This window comes from Hibiscus syriacus, unplaced genomic scaffold (genome assembly GCF_006381635.1).
Source record: "Hibiscus syriacus cultivar Baekdansim isolate YM2019G1 unplaced genomic scaffold, ASM638163v2 tig00116961_pilon, whole genome shotgun sequence".
Taxonomy (NCBI): Eukaryota; Viridiplantae; Streptophyta; class Magnoliopsida; order Malvales; family Malvaceae; genus Hibiscus; species Hibiscus syriacus.
In genome coordinates, this window is record NW_024063487.1 from 1,638,499 (window position 1) to 1,644,498 (window position 6,000).

Below are 6,000 nucleotides of genomic sequence, written 5' to 3' on the forward strand. Positions count from 1 at the left end.
GCAAATGCACATGTGCAGTGTTTGAGGAAAAGCGAAAATAAAACAACACATATTCACAAAACACTCAAAAGATCAATCTTCTTTAAACACGTGATTAATCTGAAACCATTAGCAAACAGATCAATACAACTATTTATTGGTTAATCAAATTCTGAACAAACAATATTAAAACCAAATAGGTTATCAAAAACCAAATTAGACCAAATTTATAACTTTCAATTGCAAAGACAATCAATTAACCGACTATAGGCCTGACTCTCTAAAAAAAAGTCCCCAGCAGAGTCGCCAAGCTGTCGAAACGATTTTTTTTCAAATGCGAGATTTTGAAAAGCCACGTCATTTTTAATTATCCATTTTATGATTGATTTTTAATTAAAACAATGTGATTTTAGAAAACCTCTCGTTTCAAATATTTGAGAATTCATTCACGATAAAAACACCGGTTCGAAGAGTCGCCACCAATCTTTGATTAGGGTGTGATTGGACACCCAAAAATATTTTATCATTTTAAATAAAAAATTAATTTTAATTAAAACAACAAATTTAGGTTTGCGGTACCAGAAAATGAGTTCGGGAGTCAGTTACATGTGGGGAATGATTAGCACCCCCACAACGCCCTAAATCGGTACCTCGTCGATTAATTAATGTCTTTGCAATGAAATTTATAAATTCGATTTTAATTTGGTTTATGATCCCCGACAAAACAACATATGAATTTTACAACATTCAAAAGCACCAAAATAGATTAAATTAAAATTACCAGGCCTTTAGAAAGATAAAGAATATTCGATTATTTACAAATATCGAGACCAGATCTTAGATAAGTTATAACTATCTTTTCTCGATAAATTTAAATAGTCGAATATTTCTTTTTCTTCCGTTCCCAAATTTTAAAAGTGATAAATCAATTTCTTCGGTGTCACCGATGGGATACACTTTTAATTTAAAATCGTCAAAAGCGGATATATAATCAGTTAAGACAACCCACTTAAACGGTTTTAAATTAAAAGGATATTACCCTTAGTTAAATTATGTAATCGTGTCGAGTTATGCATATAAGTACAACATATAATTCATGTAAAAAAAATGTCATACGATCACACATACAATGAAGAATACACAAAGAGCTATCATGCAAGGTAACATGTTTGTACAAAATTACATACACCTATTTAATAATATAATATGTAAGTAAAGCACGTGTGATACAGGATACATAGAAACAAGCTACGATATGATAACTAAAACATATTCAATATAAATATATACATAATATTAACGCACTAGTGTTCAAAAATAAAAAAACGCACAAGCATGCAACTTAATAGCATATTTAAATAAACACCAACTTAACCTAATTCTTGGAAGCAGATTAAACAACAATATTGCTATTTAGATTTGAACAAAAAAACTTTAAAAGGCACCTTAAAACATGATTATTAGATACAAAATTCAGAACAAATTTAACAAAAACACTCAAAGCAAACGCATCATGGTTTTTTTAAGATACCTACACGAGCATTTTCGAAACTTAACAACATAGTTAACTGATAATAAAGTAATCGACCCTTTAAAACATTTCAAACATATTATACTTAATAAAAAACAATACTTGCTTAAATTTATAAACAAACTAATAGAGGCAAAAATAAATTCATTAATATTGAAGATACATTACAATCTAACGTTAAACGTTACTAAATGAAACCACGAAAACTGTAATATAACACATAAACAGACCTAAATGTAGTTTGATACGATGCGAAGTGAGTGACTGCTACTGTTGCCCTTTCTTTTTTCTTTGGATCGTATCCCTCCTCTCAGTGCCGAGACTCCAACGCTCAGCCCTCCTTCTCTCGTTAATTGCTGATCCTCTACTCCCAAAACCAAGCCCTCTGTTCGAATGTTTTTTTTTCGAGAGCTTCCCCCCTTTTGCTGTTGTAATTTTTTTCGTAGAAAAAAACGAGCCCCCCTTTTATTTCCATTTTTGCTTCCTTTTTTATCCTTTGATTCCACGTGTTATACCCCACTACATCTTTGAAATATGTTGATTTCCACTGAATCTTGGTAGTGGAATGATAGGTGCTGCCTTTTTTATTTGTCTTTGCATGCATAATTGATAGATACTAATAGGTTTAGGTGAATTTGGCTTTAATGATAATTTTTTTTATTGATTTGGTGTAGGCTTCACGTGAAATATGGGTAATAGTAGGGTTATGGGTTGGGTTTGGGGATTTGTCTCTAACTTGGAAATTTGCTTCAACTTTCGGTGGATTTGTTGGTGTAGGTTGATAAAAATGGCTTTGATGGTGGCATGATTGGCGTGCCGCGCTGGCAACTGGAATTGGAACGAGTATGGGTGTACAACAAATAAAAATAAATTGTATTAATAATAATATAATAATTATTATTATATACCGGACAAAACGGGTGTCTACAACTTGGTTTAGGAATCGGAAAAAGGAATATAACCTGCAAATTGAAACACATTTATGCAATTTAATCAATCCCAAAACTCAATTGAGTCCTCAATAATTCAAGGTTCTCTAAATCAAATCCTAATGGGCAAGGTTTTGAAAACTATTTGAAAATAATTTTTGAAAAATCATAATATGTGTAGTTTTTATGAAAACAACATAATTAAATCAAAAACATCAAATTTAAAAATTAAAGTCAAATTTTTGATTTTTTTTTCGAAAATTCAAAAATTTCTTTGAAAATTTGTGAGTTTTTGATGAAATTGGTTGTAAAATCTATTTTGTAATCATCAAACAATCAATGCCCGATAAAATGTTCATCCTAGAACTAATTAAAACTAGTCCTAAGATTAGAATATGATAAAATAGAGGTTTTTAGAAAAATACCTTGAAAATTTCAGATTTGAGAGGAATGAGATGTCATGTTGCACGATTTAATGATAGTAGCAGGATAAGAAGTTGAAAAGCTCGAAGATCCCGATAATATTTCGTTGATTTTGAGCAAAAGGAGATTTTTGAATGAGAGAGGGATGAATGGTGGGGTGTTTTGAGGTTTAGATATTTGAAAGAATAAGAAATAGGGTTTTAATACCTAAAACCCGACGGATGCATCGATGCACATTCAAGGCGTGCATCAGTGCACCTTCATGGTGTATCGATGCACATTCAAGGATGCATCAATGCACTGTTAGGTGTATCGATGCATGAAGCACAAAAATGTCAAAAATCTATTTTAAACACTCAAAATGCTAAATTAATTGGCTCTAGTGGTATTGGCAACTCATATATTGAAAATTAAGCATGTTTAATTAATCAAATTAATCCTTAAACTACTTTTGAACATAAAATTAATTTTCATCAAGCAACATAAACTCCCCCTAACTAATAGCAAAGAATGCAATCGAAAATTATTATTATAATCATTTTTCATTTATACTTAAAAGTGATAAAATTATTTTAAACACTAAGTGAAGATAAGTTAGTTAAACCTAATTCTCTCCTAAGTGTCCAAAATCTTTCCTTGTCTAAAGGTTTTGTAAAGATATCCACTAATTGGTGCAAAGTATCAACAAATTCTAGAACTACATCTTCCTTAGTGAAATGGTCTCTAATGAAGTGATGTCGTATTTCAATGTGCTTAGTTCTAGAGTGTTGGATGGGATTTTTAGTGAGACAAATAGCACTAGTATTGTCACACTTGATAGGAATGGTACCTACTTCAATTCCATAATCAAAAAGTTGTTGTTTTATCTATAAAACTTGTGCACAACAACTACCGGCTGAAATGTATTCCGCTTCAGTGGTAGATAATGCAACACAATTTTGTTTCTTTGAAAACCAAGAAATCAGCATATTTCCAAGGAATTGACAAGTACTGGAGGTGCATTTCCTATCTAATTTGCATCCTCCATAATCCGCATCAGAAAAGGCATGCAAGCTAAAGCTAGAGTCTCTAGGATACCAAAGTCCTAAACTAGGACTGTCCTTAAGGTATCTAAAGATCCTCTTAACAGCTAGTAAATGTGATTCCTTAGGGCATGATTGAAATCTAGCACATAAGCAAGCGTTAAACATAATATCCGGTCTACTTGCAGTTAGATAAAGCAAAGAACCAATCGTTGACCTATATAATTTAACATCCACACATTTACCTCTTTCATCTATGTTAAGCTTTGTTGATGAGCTCATTGGAGTGTCATGTGGTTTATCATTTTTCAGTCCAAACTTCTTGAGCATGTCTTTGACGTACTTAGCTTGATTGATGAAGATGTCATCTTTTCTTTACTTGATTTGGAGTCCCAAGAAAAATGAGAGCTCCCCCATCACGCTCATCTCGAATTCACTTTGCATTAGCTTAGAAAATTCTTGGCAAAGAACATCATTAGTATAACCAAATATTATATCATCAACATAAATTTGAACTACTAATAAATCTTTACCTTTATGCTTTAAAAACAATGTAGTGTCAACCTTCCCTTTTGAAAAACCTTTTTCAATTAAAAAGTTTGACAATCTTTCATACCAAGCTCTAGGAGCTTATTTTAAACCATAAAGCACTTTTGTCAATTTAAGAACATGATTTGGAAATTTTAAATCTTCAAAACCTGGAGGTTGTTCCACATACACTTCTTCCTTTATAAAACCATTTAAAATGCACTTTTAACATCCATTTGATATAATTTAAATCCATGAAAACATGCAAATGCTAATAACATTCTAATTGATTCCATCCTAGCTACGGGAGCGTATGTTTCATCATAATATATACCCTCTTCTTGAGTATACCCTTGAGCAACAAGTCTAGCCTTGTTTCTCACTATATTACCACTTTCATCAAGCTTATTTCTAAACACCCATCTAGTACCTACATTATATTTATTACTAGGTCTTTCAACTAATGTCCATTCTTTACTTCTCTCAAATTGATTTAACTCTTCTTGCATAGCCATAATCCAATGTTCATCTTTTAATGCTTCTTTAATATTCGCAGGCTCTATAAATGAGATAAATGCAACATAATTACAAATATTTCTAAGAGAAGATCGAGTTGCTACCCCTTTGGATAGATCACCTATAATCTCACCATCCTTGACATAGTTGTACTCTCTTGGGTAAGATACTTCCCTTTCTTCAATTGTTGGATTCTTGAGAGGATCTTGAGTTTCCTTATCTTTCGTTTCTTCTTTTGATGATTGTTCTCCAACGTCATGTTCAGCGTCATTTATATTTATAATACCTACATCATCATTCAAACAAGAATCCTTCCTCGGAAGGGGATTATCATCGAAAACAACATGTATAGACTCTTTTACAACTAAAGTTCTTTTATTAAATACTCGATAAGCTTTAGAATTTAAGGAATAACCCAGAAAAATTACTTCATCACTTTTAGCATCAAATTTGCCAAGATTGTCTTTACCGTTGTTTAAAACAAAACATTTACATCCAAAAGGATAAAAATAGCTAATGTTAGGCTTTTTATTTTTGAAAATTTCATATGGAGTTTTCTTTAAGATTGGCCTAATCATAACTCGATTTACAACATAACAAGCGGTATTTGTGGCTTCCGCCCAAAAATATTTTGGCAAATTATTTTCACAAAGCATGGTTCTAGCCATTTCTTCTAAAGTTCGATTTTTCCTCTCAACAACTCCATTTTGTTGAGGGGTTCTAGGTGCTGAAACATTATGACTAATACCATTAGAATTACAAAAATCAGTAAATCCAAGATTTTTAAATTCAGTTCCATGATCACTCCTAACACTAGTTATAGAGTAACCTTTTTCGTTTTGGATTACTTTTGAAAACGTGATGAATTTTTCTAATGCTTCATCTTTAGTACTTAAGAATAGAACCCAAGTATATCTATAATAGTCATCTACCAAGACAAATGCATATTGTTTTCCACCCAAGCTAGTAGTCCTAATTGGCCCAAAAAGATCTATATGGATCAATTGTAATACTCTACTAGTTGATACATGATTAATGGATTTAAAAGAAATTCGCTTTTGTTTTCCTTTAG